At 38.3% G+C, this 18,454-nt stretch overlaps 1 protein-coding gene across 1 annotated transcript in view; it reads left to right on the plus strand.

Moving 5' to 3' along the window:
• Positions 1-18,454, plus strand: part of LOC117432124 (immunoglobulin superfamily member 21-like) — a 137,439-nt gene that overhangs the window by 104,842 nt on the left and 14,143 nt on the right. The gene's annotated exons all lie outside the window — the stretch shown is intronic.

An 18,454-nucleotide genomic window follows, 5' to 3' on the forward strand; every position in this document is an offset into this window, starting at 1 on the left:
CTATAGAAGTATCCAAAAATTGGTTTCTGACTGCCAACACTACCTCATCAATCAGCTATGGAATAGGGGTGTGCTCTTTACTCGTACTCGTACTAGTACTTGTACTTGTACTTTTCAATGGCAGTCTATGGCCTCGGTACATGCCAGCGCCCTGGATGAGAGGAAAATAATTTTCCAATTGTTTTTTAAAAATAATTCAGTGTGGAAGTTAATTGCCATTGATTGGTACTCAATTGGAAACGTGAGGGAGAGATTTTTTTGTTTTGATAACAACACATTATGAATAGATGTATTGGATAAATACTTCTTAAAGAAAATAACAAGTACAAGTAATTCTGCACACACCTGCTATGGAGAGAAGGTGCTGACGTGCAGGTATGTGGCTCGAAAATGGGAACCTTTGCTACCAAAAGGCACGAGAGTGACGCATTTTTCCTAAGAAAAGCAAAATGTCACCACTTAATTTCGGGCCCCAGGATTTAAAGAAGTCAACCCCTAGTATGGAAGGATTTGCAGGGAACAAATGAAAAGATGGGAAAGGGAAGGGTAACTGCAAATCTCATCCAGTTACTTTGGACGTCTTCACTTTCAAAGGAAAAAATAATGGCCCATACTGTCGCGGCTAATTGCCAGCTAAGCTGAAACAGAATTATTCATAACCTATTACTATGCTGAGTTCACTGAGGGGGAAAAAAAAGAAAAAGAAAAAAGAAAAGTTAATTAAATGGGAAGCTCTGAGAGAGACAGTTTTAATTTTTTAAAGGGTCTCATAAATAGGAATTTCATTTTTAATGGGACCCCGTCATTTCTTGACCAAGGATTGTATTACTAACTTTGATAAAAGCCCAGTCTCTGTCTCTCCAATTGTGATCCTGTTTCATAAAACACGACAGCGATTGCATACACTGAATCACTCTTTAGCAGACACAGTGACAGGACTGGAAAGCTCAATGGCACATTGAATCACATTTGTACTATTAGATTCAGTACCTTATGTAATGAGTTAGGACAGGAGAATTCAATTTCTATGCCAAATCCAACATAGTCTTAATTGTGAAGCAGTATTAACTGAATTCACTCCCTGGGCTGTGTTCAATTTGCTCGCCACACATTGACTCTCCAATATATTAACTGTATGTGAAATACATTTGCATAACGTATGGTAGCCCCGGATTAAAAATATTCTGGAATGTCTTTTTGGTAACACTAACACTTAAGTGTCTCTAATTACTGTGTTTCTTCATAGTAGTTATATAGTAAATGCATGCATACTTACACAATTACATTGTTATCATGCATAGTTACAATGTGCTGAATGTTTAAAATTTTTTGCATGATATATATACATATATATATATATATATATATATATATATATATATATGCACAATTGTATCAAAAAAGGGTTAGGGATAGGATTAGGTTTAGAGTTAAGGTTGGGACAGGATTAGAGTTATATTGTGCAAAAAGATTTATACATTAAGTACTTTGTAACTATGCATAATAACATTGTAATTAAGTGTAAGTGCACATGTATTTAGGAAGTAACTACTATGTAAATACACAGTAATTACAGACACTTCATGTAAAGTGTTACCGTCTATTTTAACACTGTATCAAAGAAATTCCTGCTTTTTATCATTCTGCGCATTTCCTTTTTGATTGTCCTGGTTTAAAAAAAATGTGTATCTACATTCGGGAAGCATGTCTTTAAAAAGTTCTGAGAAGTTTTATTTAAAAACAGCAAGATTTAAGAGGAGTCATTTTTAATACATTCATTCGAATAATGTATTTTCACAGTATCATAAACCTCAGTACCATGGCACGTAAATGTTTTTAAACTGAGAATTTCACATGTGGAAAAGGACACCTTAATAATGAGCCCTCTTCTAAACACTCCATTCTGAGCGTAACAAAATGTGAACCAACAAACATGCACAGCTCAAACAGCCACCACTATGCAAAAGAGCCAGCCGGTGTGGCTCTAGAGCTTTGTAACCTCATATCACCAGTCGGCAGTTCATTTGTAAACAAAAAGTTACCGGATCTTATAATTAAGGAAGAGGGATAGCATTTTTGTATCTAGACCTAATGTACTGACCTTGATCTGCAGTAGCTTCCATATATGCTTTAAGTTCTCACCTGCTTGTGGGTTTTGTGCCTTATTGTCGGTGTTGATTTGTTTCCAGAGAACAAAATATATGTATCTTTTTCAAAAAGCAAAAAGGAGTTTGAACTAATTTATAACTCATGTTTTATTCATAACTTCAGTTAGCAATTTAAAATATCAGTTTTGACTAAAATGTAGTTATTATTTTCAAACAACATGTATTACAATACAAATGAATGAAATGTTCCAGGAAATATATATTACAAGTTTTTCTTTTTTTTTTTTTTATCTCTGTCTGTTCTCGTCAAAGGAGCAAGTTCTATTCAACTTGGTTTGATATTTAAATTGGTTTTTCATTAACCTGGTAAGATCTTCCTCCTCTTTCAATAATTTGCACAAATGCCACACAGATAGTTATCTATATTTTACATAACCCATCAAAAGTGACCTAGTTGGAAACCATGTCTTTTACAGGAAATAATCTATCTTTGAAATTGGTCTTAATTACAGTATATTTAACTCCAGCTTTACCAGACTGCCACTGTGATTAGAAAGGTGAAGCTCATTTATGGAAATGTAAGATTTAGAGATACAAGAATAAGATATCCAGTGGATTATCCAGCAGAGTGCAGGGGAAGTCTTATGATCAGGAGCTTGCTGGTTCAAATCCTGATTGTACTGAGTTGTCTATCTTGGCTGCATTGGCCTTAGCACTCCTATAGGTTTGGAAGAAGAAACCGGCTGGACATAGTCCAGCTCATTACTTGCCTACCGTGTAAAGCTAGATCACATCCGTTGCTTAGGTTCAGCAGGTGATTCAATTGGCTTGATAGCAAGACCAGTCCATCTAACTTACTAAGGAGGGTGCAGTTGTGAGACAGGATTTGAACTGAAAATTTCAAATTGAGTTAAGAAAAGAAACATGAGAAGGATTTTATTTCATGACGACTACCCTAACCACCTTGTTGCACAATATTATTATTTATTTCTTAGCAGACGCCCTTATCCAGGGTGACTTACAATTGTTACAAGATATCACATTATTTTTACATACAATTACATTATTTCTTTACACATTATTTTTACATACAATTACCCATTTATACAGTTGGGTTTTTTACTGGAGCAATCTAGGTAAAGTACCTTGCTCAAGGGTACTGCAGCAGTGTCCCCCACCTGGGATTGACCCCACGACCCTCCGGTCAAGAGTCCAGAGCCCTAACCACTACTCCACATTATTTGTTTTTTTTTTGCCCCTTGAGGATATTAATATTGGTCAAACTATAAAACTATGGAGGCTGAAATGTAGTGGAACTGTCTGAACCATTTTTGGTGCCACTGTTTTGTTTCTTTTTCATAAGGTCAGGTCTGAAAAGTGCCAGTGCACTAGATGGAGACTCCAAAATTCATCCTCCTAACCTTTTCAGTGAAGTTGGAGGTAATTGAGAGGATACCCTTGAACCAGCCAGCTGGAATGGTATTTATGTACACAGAGAGACTAAAGGAAATAAGCTCTAGGTTAGGCAATTGGGGAGTCATTACTCTCTCATCACATAAAGTGGGGATTTGTTTCAATTAGCCGGAATTTAATTAAGTGGTATATATTTAGCCATTCATTTATTAATGATGGCTATTAATATAACCGACACATAAATACGCATCAGGCCTGTGCCTGAGATCAGAGTTTATCGAGGCCGGCACACATTCACAGATTGTCACTCGTACATCTGCACGCTTAAGAGGGTCATCTTTCATTTCAGCAGCAGTCTATGGGGGATTTTTAGACAGCACTGCTTGCTTTTTAATGAATTGCTTGTACATTAAAAAGTGCTGGATTGAAAACGGTGGAGACTCACGTCCTTAGCCATCAGGGTAGCACAGTCTAATTGCCCTTGTCGAAGAATCGTGATGTCCAATATAATATTTTTCCTGTTATTAGAAATCTAGCAAATAACTTTTAACATGTGCAAACTGTACCTGTTAGTTAGGTCTTCCGATTCCCCTTACACCCAGGAGGTCGAAAGTGGATGTTGACGAGCTACTGTCATCTGGAGGACAAATGCTACTCCTTCAGGTGTCTGCTTGAACTCACCAGGTGCCCGGCCAGTAGGGTTTGCTGTACCTAACCCGCTGTAGTCTCAGAGCCAATGCAACACTCCCTATGGAAGCCCCAGGAAAGACCAGCAACTTTGTACAGCCAGGATGCAAACCTAGGCTCCCCTGACTGCATGACTCACCAACCTGAATGTCAAGGCTTTTTTCACTACTATCCTTCACCTGAATTTGAATCCAGCTGAAGTCCTTTGTGAATCAGTTTTGAAATCATATAGGAAACTGCATCTTTAACTTGTCGATGCTTGCTCTAAGTGCATCCCTGTAGTCTGGAAAGATATGTGGTGATGATTATTGCCTAATATAATCATAGCCTAGCATCAGCATTTTATAGCTCTCCATCCATTATTTTGTATCAAAGACGTGGCTGAAGACTTTACAGATTTCTTTATCATATAATCAATTGCTTTCTGTCATATAGTTTGTGTCAGAGTTTTCTTTTGTAATGAGAATTTTGATGCTTTTTCGGATTAACTCTTGTCATGTAAGACTTTCCTTCACATTCTGCAACACTTTTTAAATCCATGTCATTAGAATTAATATTTAAAGGGATCAACTACATTTCATTAATATTTAAATTCTTACCTGTTTAATATGCTATTATGTGTGTTCTGTATGACTGTAAACTATTGTTACAGCTTAGATTTTGATCAATATTATTTGCCATGACTGCTAACTATTCCAGCAAAAACTGCATTTGAAATGGTGGGGAAGCGTATTAGTGTTAATTATAATTAATATTATAATTAATAATATAATTAATGAGCATGAACAAATTGCATCTCAGCAAAACAATAAAAAATGAGGACACACAGAATATTAAACATAAGCAATAACATTTAGAACATGCAGATAGCATAAGAGTTTGCTTTTAGTCTTTAGTTTTATTTCAACTGGTTTATTACATAGATTTTTCCAGAATACCACAATAGATTCAGAACGTTTAAAACGCAGCTTCCCGTTACCTTATCACTTCCTGAGATGTAGGTCACCCTCAATTCCAGGCTAGGGTCACGTACTGTATCAACACTTCTTCGTCTTCTAAAACACCAGCTTTTGAAACACAAAGAACTTTATAAGAGTGTATGCCTTTCAGGCAGTGACCTTGGTCTGTCTTTTACATTGAGAGTTGTGTTTGTCAAGCTTTCATATCTTTCTTCCTCTCGCTTCCATCTCTCTCGGCCCCTCTGATGTGTCGCGTCGTCCTCCCTTGGCACTCTTTTCTCTCCATCACTTGCGAGCACTTCCTTTGTTCCCTTTGTGTTTTCTCCCTCACTCGTTCTTCGGGTAGCATCATGGGAGTGTGATTTGCTTCTGGGGAGACAGCTCCCATAAGATAGCTTCTCACTACTTCCTCCATACCTTTTAATACGCAATCATAAATGTGATGAATATAGTGTTCCAAGCAAGACTTAAGTTTTGCACTGATGTAATAGCTTCAATTACTTTTGATTGGCAATAAGTCTTTTTCCCACTCACTGTGTTTAAACTAGAATAGTTTGAACATTATGCATCAATTTTTAATGATCAAAACAGAAACAGGTTTATAAGGCTGTAATTCAGAGCATGTATGATGATTTATAAACCAACGTCATGAAAAAAATCTCTAATAGAGAAAGCATGTATTTTTTTAACATCCTTTTAACAGTGTGTTGCCAGCATCCTGGGCTTCCTCCCTTACAGAACGGGTCTTGCTTTGGGTTGGAAATAAAGGAGAAAAATGTGTGCTAAAAAGCTGCTTTTTAATTTAATTCTCTCAATTCTGGCTAGGGTTTTACTGATTAACATCAGGTCTGAAGAAATTGATGTATTTCTATTTTATTGACTGTATGTTTAAAGAAAGGGAGCCGTGTAGTTGGTAAAATAATGAAAGGTATTCCAGGAGTTGTTTTATTTTCACAAAATGGTGGAAATTGCATTTTTGGCATAAAGGCCTTCAGAAAGCTAGTAAGAAAAAAAAGGAATATTGCGGTATTGGGTTCCGTAAAGAAAAGAGCAGATTTAACAGACACCCCTGTAGGTTGGCAGGTAAGAAAAGGCCACACTAAACCTATTGTAAATTATAAAAACTTAATTATACTGGTAATTTAGTACAGTCGTTTTGTGCTTAATGAACCCAAAAGGTCATTGCCTAAGGATAACGCTACATCCTTGGATTTTAGTGCTATTATAAAACATGACAAAGGCTGATTATTATTATTTGGGATAGTGTGGCTCTCGCCGGTCTAGAAGGTAAGATGTTGCATCTGTAAAAGGCTAGCCAGACTGAATGTCAAACCAAAGTCTACTTGTCCCACATGAGAAAAAAACGTTTTGAGTTTTCCCTTTTGGCATAAAAAAAATGCAAACTGATTTTTATTTTTAGTAACCTATTTATTCTTTCACTAAGACAAGAAGCTCCAGACTCCAAGATCATATTATTTTCTAAATGTCAACTCTTCTAATGCCATGCAGTTTGTAACACAGTTTATCTGTCAGACCACTTTGTCTTCATTCTCACAGTGTGTAGAACTGAAGGGACTTTTATCTTAACCAAATACTCTCTTTGACTCTTTCAACACTGCAGACCTGTTTAGAGGTCAAGAAAAAAAAGTACTACACTCAAAACAGCAGACCAATAAAACTAAGCTTGTGTAGGGGCACAATGCACTGTTGATTTCACACTGCATGTGGACAGAACTGTACCCTCTGGAGGTTCCAGAGCGGCTCAACTGGTGTGCAAGGTGAGTCATGCAATCAAGGAAGTGCAGGTTCACATCCAGGCTGTGCAGAGTTCTTGGAATATGCTGAGGATTCTAGCTCTGTGCTCCCACGTTAGGGCAGCAGTGCTTTGATTTCTGGAGAAATGACGAGGAAATGAAACAGTATCAGAATTTCTGAGAATAAGGCATGGAAACTGAGAACCAGCCTAGTGAAGGACCAGATATCATGTATAACACAGGATTCTTTCAAAGCTGCACATTTTAGACTTTAAGATTCATGGAACTGCTTTGTTAGCTGCACAGCTACAGTCTAACTACAAGATGCAGTTTGGACAAGTTCACTACACTCAGTTCACCAGCTGTTTTTCACAGAGGAGTATTTACTCAATCAAAGTAATTTCCGTTGCCATGGGGGATTTTAACGATGTGTAGGTGAGATTGATGGAATGCCAAAGGAACACCTCCAGCAGCCTAGAAACACATCACTGTCTCCAAAACCAACAAAATAAAATTATTCCTATGTGAAACAGAGAGCGCTAGGGAAATTGATTGCTCCAGACACTTCACAAGACGACCTAGGCAGTAAACAAACAAAAAGAAGAACACTTTGAAAGTTCGCCTGTGTGTTTTCTCTGCTTATTTATTCATCTATGCTGGATAGCCTTTTAAGACAAGCATCTTGCCCCAAACACTGCCCTGCTGCACCAAGGCTATAATAAAACAGCAGCACAGGACTATCACTTAACAATAAATAACTCACAAGGTTAAAAACAAGATCACAGAGGTGGATAAAGGGTTCTTCATCTATTTTTTAAGCATAGATAAAGTGGTTATTTGAGTTTGAGTTAGGAAAAATAAAGATCAAGCAGATACGATATAAAATAATCTAACATCAACGAATGACCTAAAGGTTTCTTAAGCCTGGAAAACACTGACAGAGTCTTCATCCCTAATGATCTGAAGAGTCAACAAAGCTGCCAGCATCCTGAGAGCAGAGACAGGGAGTGGAATGGATGTACCAGTGCTGGTCTTAGTTCCAGTAGCAGGGTTAGTTCCTATGTGTGTTTTATGTAATATTTTGTATTTGTGTTATTATTATTTGAAACGTATTGCTTAATTTGTATAAAGCATGTCGTTTTTTATTGTTGTTTTTGCAGCATGGATGGGGTTAAACTTCCCCATCCATGCTAACCCCATGCAGAATGTGACCGTCTCCAGATTGATTAATTAATTTATTATTCATTTGGAAATGGTCACATGTATATAAACCCGCAGCTTTGGCTGATCGGGGAGTGTGTGTTCGGAGGCGGAACAAGGGTGGGGGGGGTAAAGCTTATTAAATATAAACAATCGCTACATGTCTATATATCCACCGAGCTAAAAGATGATGAAAAGTACTCAATACTGTATTTAAATGTTAGTTCTTCTTTCTCATTAAGGATAATCAGCAACACTAAACACCCACACAGTCCCCAGGATCTCCTGGCATCTGTGTTTGAGTGTAAGCCTCCAAAACACTGTGAATACTGGAAGGGATGAAACAAGCCCTTGAAAGCTTGACATAAAGTCTAGAGGCGGCCTTTGAGGGGGAGATTTTCAAAATGTAACTAGCTGCACTAAAGCAGACTTTCTGAAGTGGAAAATAAGAGTTGTTGAAAGAGAAGAAATTTGAAGTGATTGACCTGTAAGGGAATATACAAAATAAAACACACAGACAGACGAGCTGAACATAGCAAACATGTATTTTCATTTTCAAACATAATATATGGTACTAGATTTGGTTAAGGAAAGTGTTTAGTTTGCATGATACATCTGTTACACTTCCTAGGTCATTTCACCTCAGCAGTTGGTAAAAGGTGACTGAAGCCAAAAAGGGGAAGCAGCTGGTTGTTTAGTGCTGGAGCACTAAATAAACTTTAAACAGTCCCTGGCTACTAAACAGATGACTGAGCTGTTTACTGATTCATCAAAACCAATGCTACTCAGAACAGAAATACATTATAGCCAACTTCTCCCAGAACAGTTTTCATTACATAAACCCTGAACAAAAAAACAAAGTTCTAAAATATTTTTTTTAAGCTGAAGGGGAGATTTTTTTCCAAAAGAAATCCTACCAATTTGTAGGGCGGCGTCGTGGTCCTGCAGCATGATACCATGGTATTAGCACAATTATATGTATATTTTTTTTCTGTAATGGTTGCAGATATAATTGGTATGGGAAACTTGGCTGGACTTTCCACTTGACTGAAATAAGCTGTGTTTTTGTGCAGTAAGCAGAGACTGTGGGCAAACTCAATTCCTTTTTTTAGCTGAGAAAAGCATTTTGGAAATGATGAGTTCATGTAATAAACTGAGTATTTTATAGTTTGTATTTTTTTATTATGCAATAATCACATCATTGAAGATAATGTAGAACTAACTTAACCCTTTCAGGGGTTTTATGTCTAAAAAAAAAAGGGTGTTTGTGAAATTAGTTCAGATGGGATATACACAGCCTGCTATTAGGACCCCAGGTCTCCTCCTAATTGAGCATATTTGGGATGAATTTGAAAAACATATTTGTCATGAAGATCCTCTGCCTACCTCTTCTTGTATGAAATATTAATGACTGAATGAATTAAAATCCCTCAAGACACTTTCAAGCATCTTTTGGAGTCTATGCCCCATCAGCTCAAAACTGTGATCAAGGCAAACCCAATATTAATTACAGGTACTTATATAGTGACTAGACAGTGTATACTGCTTTAAAAGGGAGGGCTTTTTCAACTCATCTTAAGGGAAAATGGAAAGTCCATGCCAGTGGCACTGGCTACAATGAAAGTTTTAAATAAAACAAAATGTATGTTAGTATTTTGGAACATTACCAATTTCATTTTCTTTTCACAAGTAGGCTGAATTAAAATCGTAATAAATGTGGCCCATTAAACAAGCCTCCCTCCCCTTCCCTCCAAATGAAATATATGAATAAATAAATAAATACATAAGTGAATCAAAGTTCTTCCAGCAATGCCTACGCCGCGGTTGGTGGCCTCCCTTTTGAAGCGTTATTAGTGGAAGCCTGCTCCCATATCTCCTCGTTCCACACAGAGCTCTCGCCTCCAGCCATAACAGCCTGGAGAGGTGACAGAAAAAAAATATGTGCTTTAACTCTTTGCTTACTAAGAGTGAGCCAGCCTTCCTCCTCTGTACATCTGACTTTACAAGGGAAAAGTGTTTGGTCGTGTCAACTTCAGGTGACAATCATAAGCTACCAAAAGAGAGGTCAAGGGAAGGGTAGTGTTACCATATGACTCCATGTACACTAAGACAGTTTAGGCTTTTCAACTCACATCACAATGCATACCAGAATGCATTGGGGTGTGAGTTGAAAAGCCTGAACTGTCCCAAGCTGTCCTTGTGTTCATGAGCTGTCCTTGAGTCTTATGGTAACCCTAGGATAGGGTGGATATGGTAACTCACCCCCTAGTAGAAGGGTAGTCCCCCCAGTCCAGGGTGGTGTTGAGGAACAGAGACTGAACCTCTTCCTCACCCTCAATAGAAGGATGGTCCAAGCCCTATTGCCATCATACTATAAATGAACTTCCTGTTTAGCATGCATAAACAGGAAGCTTCACACTCACCGTTTAAGGCAGCTGTCAGGTGGGGTCATTATACCTTCTGCACAGGAAGTGAATGTATAATGTGGTGGCTAGATAATTGCCTTTACCCAAATAGGCAAAATCGAAGCCTTGAAAACAAAACGGTCTACAGCAAAACGCTGACAACATGTTGTTTTAAAAAACACAGAGTGCTATTAGTGGCCAAGTGGTGTAGTTGCAGCTTCTTTAGTTTGGGATTTTAACTTAAATCAAGGTTAATACATGCAGTCAATCAATTTAAATGTTTTATACACACCTGTCCAGATTGTGTATTTCTTATAACCTGTGCCTGCAGTAATAAACCCTAGGTTACTTCAAGCAGCAAAGTGGCCTGTCCAATTACCATACAATTATTAGAGCTTGCATTACAGATCTAAAACAACCTTTGAAACCAATTCATCTCTACATACAAAGTTATCCAAGTAATAATACCAAGCCCCAGCAGTTAAATGCCATCAGTGACTCACAGAGAGTGCTTAATTTGTTCTTAATATCTAATAGGTTTTTCAAATGTAAATGGTCTAGTGAATCTAAAAGCATATTCGAATCACCATGGGCAGCACTAAAGACAGATCGTTGGTAGAACTTTAAATGAAAAGGTGCCAAGAATAACCTGTGAAACCTTAAGATTTACAGAAAAGTTTGAATAACCATTCGGATACTGTTATAATCCAGGGTATTGCCCTGAAATTGCCTTAGCAGAACCATCAGCAGACAGCAATATCAGCAATGTTATCACAATGGGTTTCGTACAAGTGTTGCATTAGGGTATAATGGTGCTGCAGTAGATTGCACCTAGTAGATGTAAGAAATACATTGGTCAGGAGTACTATATAGAAGAAAAGGAGTTTCTTCTTACACACATGCCAAGTAACTCTTTAAAGACAAGGTTAGAGAGACAACCCCCCAATGAAAATGCCTCTGGTTAGGAGAACAGTGGTGATTACTGGTGTGCTAACATTCAGGATAGGACAAAGCAATTTTGTAGACTAGTATAAATCTATGTTTAAATTTGCTCATGGCCATAGGCGGCACGTATAAGCCTCCCCAAAATAAATTGCCCAAACCCTCACAAGAAATTGTTCTGACCAACACAAAAAATATTTGTGAGCGAAGAAGATCGATTTTTATTCCGGCAAGCGCGCAAAGCAGGTCTAACGAATATATTTCTCGTTTAACTACTACGCAACCGCCAGACCGCTAGGGCAGCTGGGATATCAAAATCAACACTGTAGTACAGATACAGGATTTAGTTGCATTTCAATGTCATTGGAGTAGAAAATGCTTAACTGGTTTAACATCAATTCTTCCTGCCTATCTGAGCCCCCCCATACCGCTGCAGGAGGCAGCCGACGAAAATGGAATCCTTTTCGCTCATTCCCTTGCCTGGAACATCCTCTTCACAATTTCGAATTGCTGTTATCTATACAAACAGCTTGATCTGAATCTGATTTTACAGAACTTGCGGCAAAATAATTTCATAGCATGCTGTCTGTTTTCACGCACCACTGTTTTGTGAGAATTTGATAACTATGACGGTACAGTCAGAATATACTTCCTTCGATTGTTTGAACAAATGCCACCTTTCAGAACACTGTTTGTGGTGCCAGATTACTGTTTTTCTAATTTGCTTAAATAGGCTTAAAATGCTTAAAACATGTACAAGCTAGTGCTATGTTAAACTCCATTTATTTGGCCGCCTTATGTTGGAAAAAAAACAATGTAAAATATATACAGTATGTAGCATCCCTGAGTGGTTTTGAGGTCTGTTTTGTGCTATAAATTATTATACAGTACAAGTTCTCAAAAAGACGCAGAAGATTGAATCTGGTTTACAGCTTTTATTTGTGTCCGTCAGTCTGACTATTTTTCAAACTCAACACAATGAATGAAACTTTGTATTCAGACTCACTAGTAACACAGTAATAAAAAAAAAATGCAAGTCTTAATTATATATATATATATATATATATACAGACGTGCTCAAATTTGTTTGTACCCCTCCACAAAAAACGAAGAATGTACAATTTTCTCTGAAATAACTTGAAACTGACAAAAGTAATTGGCATCCACCATTGTTTATTCCATATTTAATAGAAATCAGACTTTGCTTTTGATTTTTTATTCAACATAATATTGTAAATAATAAAACAAATGAAAATGGCATGGACAAAAATGATGGGACTGCTAACCTAATATTTTGTTGCACAACCTTTAGAGGCAATCACTGCAATCAAACGTTTTCTGTAGCTCTCAATGAGACTTCTGCACCTGTTAACAGGTAGTTTGGCCCACTCTTCCTGAGCAAACTGCTCCAGCTGTCTCAGGTTTGATGGGTGCCTTCTCCAGACTGCAAGTTTCAGCTCTTTCCATAGATGTTCGATAGGATTCAGATCAGGACTCATAGAAGGCCACTTCAGAATAGTCCAATGTTTTGTTCTTATCCATTCTTGGGTGCTTTTAGCTGTGTGTTTTGGGTCATTATCCTGTTGGAGGACCCATGACGTGCGACTGAGACAGAGCTTTCTGACACTGGGCAGTACGTTTCGTTCCAGAATGCCTTGATAGTCTTGAAACTTCATTGTGCCCTGCACAGATTTAAGGCTGCCAGGCGCAGCAAAGCAGCCCCAAAACATAACCGAGCCTCCTCCATGTTTCACTTTAGGTATGGTGTTCTTTTCTTTGAAAGCTTAATTTTTTCGTCTGTGAACATAGAGTTGATGTGACTTGCCAAAAAGCTCCAGTTTTGACTTATCTGTCCAAAGGACATTCTCCCAGAAGGATTGTGGCTTGTCAATATGCATTTTAGCAAATTCCAGTCTGGCTTTTTTATGTTTTTCTTTCAAAAGTGGAGTCCTCCTGGGTCTTCTTCCATGGAGCCCACTTTCGCTCAAAAAATGACGGATGGTGCGATCAGAAACTGACGTACCTTCACTTTGGAGTTCAGCTTGTATCTCTTTGGCAGTTATCCTTGGTTCTTTTTCTACCATTCGCACTATCCTTCTGTTCAATCTGGGGTCGATTTTCCTCATGCGGCCGCGTCCAGGGAGGTTGGCTACAGTTCCATGGACCTTAAACTTCTTAATAATATTTGCAACTGTTGTCACAGGAACATCAAGCTGCTTGGAGATGGTCTTGTAGCCTTTACCTTTACCATGCTTGTCTATTATTTTCTTTCTGATCTCCTCAGACAACTCTCTCCTTTGCTTTCTCTGGTCCATGTTCAGTGTGGTGCACACAATGATACCAAACAGCACAGTGACTACTTTTCTCCATTTAAATAGGCTGAGTGACTGATTACAAGATTGGAGACATGTGTGATACTAATTAAAGAAACTAATTCGTTTGAAATATCACTATAATCCAATTATTTATTATCTTTTCTAAGGGGTACCAACAAATGTGTCCAGGCCATTTTAGAATATCTTTGTAGAATAAGCAATAATTCATCTCTTTTCACAGCTTTTCACAGCAAAGGCATGCAAGTATACATGATAAAATAGCTTTTAATTTCATCACTTTTCAGGAGGAATGAAGCATTATTTCAATGAGCTGTAAGGGTACCAACAAATTTGAGCATGTCTGTATATATATATATAATGTGTGTGTATCTTACTGTACATCATTGGGTTCAATAAATGCAGGGGGGAAAGTGTGGAATAGCCTCCCCAAACGAAAGACTCATGCACCGCCTATGCTCATGGCCAATAAACTGATGTATGTCCCACTATCTATACGGACTTAGGCCCTGTCCACACTATGCCTTTAAACCGTATTAGTTGCATTTAAGCCGGCTTAAAAGTGCTAAATACAGTTTGTGTCCACATTACGCAGCATTTAATGCCGTACTCGAGAACCGGACTCAAGACCACCTCAGGAAGTAGTCTCGAGTCCAGTTCTAATTAGATCACATCAGGTAGTGCGGTTTATCAGAAGTGTGGACGCTGTAATACCAAACTACATTTTTTGTGTATCCTCCAGTATCCCAAAATGCTTTGTGGTATGTTTGGCGAAATACTCAGAGCATGCGCCTGAAGGACTTGCTATCAGTGTACACTCCGCACTAGGTATTCATTTTTATGCTTCAAAAAATCTGTCGGGACATCTCTGTTAAACTAGTGGGGAAAATAACAAAAACACAACGTTAAATTAGGCGACTGCAAAAATGAAATGCGAGTTAAAAGTAGCATCAGGGATGAACAAATTACGTAATTTGTCAGCTCTGTTTGAAATATAATTAAGAGGACCAGAATTAGGCTCAGGCAAGATATGAAGGTAAAAACAAAGATTGTTTTGTAATTAACAGCTTTTTCTGTGTTTAATTATAAAACAGAATCAGCTCAATTTGTTTAAAGGGACTTCACCTGATTAAAAATAAAACCTGAAAACTTCATGCCTTACTTGTGTGTGTGTGTTCGGATTTACTTTTTCCGCAATACTTGTTTCATTTCATTTATGCAATATGGACCTCTGTTAATATGGGACATAACACATTATTTTAAAATAAAATACAGTGCATGGTTGGATACTATCGTATTAAATTCCACGGTTCGTTGCGCTGCTGGAATTGTAACTGAACTATTCTAATGGTGTGTGGACACATTAAGCCTGACTAAACGGTACTTCAGTGTGGACACTTTGAGCTGGATTAATTAGAGCAGTTTCGAGTACGGTTCTCGAGATCGGTTATGTAGTGTGGACAGGGCCTTAATGTCTGAGATCTGAATGTCTTTAGGGAGCGTCAACCAATTGTCCAGTTTCCCCTAAAGTGGGAAGAGGCCAACTTGCAGCAGATTGTGGCGAGTTCCCCTGCCAAACAAATACCAACTTAGCCAACAGGGGTGGGCAGGGATGGTATAATGAAGCCCAGCTGGGCGCCCATCTGCCAAACTGCAAGTTTAAAATGGCCCAATTGCATCCGGTATACATATGTTTGATGCTTTTTCTGTGTATTATTCCTTCTATTTGAATTGTGTAAGTTCTCAATGTAAAGGAAAGCGTGGGTGAAGTTACTGATAAGGACATTCCTTATTTCGGTATAATTAGGGCTTCTGGTTTTTGGTTTTAACTGATAAAAAAGATAAAACACCCCTGATACACAAATAATGTAATCAGTTTATAGCCATGAAAGACCAGAAAACACTGGAAATGGTTACTCAGTTCATGTTGAATTGACCTCTTTCCCCATGAAAAAAAAACTTTTACAAGTGCAGTTGTATCTCGCATTGATTCGTTCTGAATACTTTAAACCCAAACCAACAACTGAGTGGTAGTTAATTCCTATATTTCTATTGGAGGATTGTAACACGCTTGTGAGATTTAAAATGAGATGTTCTTGCTCGTGAGATTTAGAGCTATATTACAGTACACAGACATACTCGTGTAAAGAAGGTACTATTGAAGTGTGCAAGTACTGTCGAGTACACATATTGTGACAGGAAAAAAATAAAGTGAAAACAAAAAATAGCTAGAAATAAGCACAGACAAGTGAAATCAATAAAAACCAGAGCTGGTTATGGTTAGTAAAGCATTCTCTGTTTAGAAAAGCATTCTCAGGGCAGGTTGAGTTAGCACACTCAGCTCAAAACAAAAAAAGACATCATAGGTGCTGAGGAACAACAAGAACATTTGACTCATCAGTGCAACTGAGAAAGGGGACATTGGGCAATGGAAATCAGCTTAGGTGCTTGCTTCCAAGCCTGGCAGATAGACACTCTGTAAACTACTGGAGGGAGAGCATTAGATGGTGTTCGATCCTCAGTCACTACCTGTTAAATCATGTTAAGGACTTTCCAACTGTTCCTTATTATAGGCCCTGTTAACTGTAGCCCCATTAGCTGAATAATACAATATTGCAAATCTGTTCTATCAACAAACTGGCGGTTGTCCAATTTGTCTAAAGGTTGTGTCACAATAAACCTCTCCCCCACCCCTCGGCACACACACCAGTGTAACATGATTAATGTGCTCAGTAGCCGGGGATGCTTTTGAACGTGACGCAGGCTTTTGTCTCTGCGTGTCTGCCCTTTCCCTCCATGACAATTTAAAGACTGCCTTTCTCTCCAGCACCCCCGTCCGTCCCTTCCTCCCTCCCCTGGTACAAATCGTTCTCCCAAGGGAGAGCTATAAAGGATGACAGCTCAGTAATAACATATGCAAATGAACAAGGTAATGCAAATGTTAAAGACACAATGGAGAGGCGATTAAACGCACGTTAGCACCTTTTATCTCTGTACCTTGGCCGTCCTGGGAACTGGATTTCAAAGGACAGATTAATATAGTGTGAGCCGTTTGAATGCCCCATTTCTCTGGAGAAAAACTCTGTCCTACCTGATTGTTTTTTCTAGTCTCCTGCATTCAGTCTCGGGTTGATTCATTTGACCTGTCTAATGAAAAGAAAATCTCGTTGGCTAACAAGTGTTCCAATCTGTGCAAATACGCCACCTTACCAATAGAGAATATAACTTTTAGAGCCACTCTCCCTGAGTCACTTGACAACAAATTCACATTGGCTGGGCTGAGGTTGGGTGGCAGGTGCCATTTGGGCTGATATTGTGCTGGTACTGGACCATGTTTGAACACTCTGTCACAGTGAAGTTAGCAGTTTGTCACACTTCGCTTTTCAGTTTATCTATGAACCAGTTCTGATAAAACAGTAGGAACTAGGAATGGGCAACATAATATTTCATGTATTACCTGTGTTGTGTAAAATGACTCTCTTAGGGGGCGCAATGATGAATGTGACTAATATGTTCAAGGAGGAAGCATGGATAACAGCAATTAAGAAAGAATAGCAATTCCCTTTGGTAGATTCATCTAGAATACAAATGGTTAAATATTAACAATTAAATATATAAATCCAAGGTTAAATATTAATATAAATGTCACAAGATTTAATCCCAAATTGCTTTATTTTAGACGCTGTTAAATCATGGATGTAGAGAGAAAAGGGAGGACCGGCACAAATCTAACTTAATGACTTTAAAAAAAAAAAAAAACAGCAATGAGAAAAGTTTGTGAGGTTAGTATAAGGTTAGGATGTGTTAGCTACAAAAGACTTTCAGTGACCTTCAGCATCTTATCTGAGCTCCTACCCCTTGAGATCTAATTTAGAGTCCTGATGGGTTCAAGGCTAGCCTATAGCTTCCAATGTTAAAAAGACAGAGATCACCGGCTTCAGTATCCACTGACATCAGTCCTTCACCCCTTTGCTGTGCTGTGCTTCATCTGTTAACATACAAACCGAGGGGTTCAGCTATTTAACATTGCCAATAACCGGCTGGCACGACTCGCTCATTCCTGAAACTTGCCAGCTTTCCAATTCATTCACAACAGAGTGACAAGCAAGACGTAACCTGTCAATTACAGAACCTCCTGTGGGGAGAGTGAGGAAGATTCTTTAAAGACACAAATGGCTGAAACATTAGTCTGCTTGAATTGGTTTAGATTTACCTGAGAACATACGATTGATTGATTAAAGTTAAAAAACAGGTTTACTAAGCTGGACTTACTTTCGGACCACATTAATGATATAAAACATCCACAAAGGACAAAACCAATGATAGGACAAAGGTACCAGGGTGCAACTTGGATGCTGGTTGCCACCACGCATATTTCACCGTCAAGACGTAAGTTTCCTAATAATTTGTCAATGGGCACGACCGCATGGAGTGCAGGGTGGGTCATACAGTCAGGAGAGCATCCTGGCTCTTCAGAGTTCACTGGAAAAAGAAAGAAAGAAAGAAAGAAAGAAAGAAAGAAAGAAAGAAAGAAAGAAAGAAAGAAGTACTCAGTAACCTTTAATAAATCTGGTAAGAGTCTGGAGATATTTATGGCAAAAGCAATCCTCTGGGGAGTGGTTTTCTGTGTAACTCAAATTGCCTTCTTCATGT

Source organism: Acipenser ruthenus, chromosome 27, assembly GCF_902713425.1.
Source record: "Acipenser ruthenus chromosome 27, fAciRut3.2 maternal haplotype, whole genome shotgun sequence".
Classification (NCBI taxonomy): Eukaryota; Metazoa; Chordata; class Actinopteri; order Acipenseriformes; family Acipenseridae; genus Acipenser; species Acipenser ruthenus.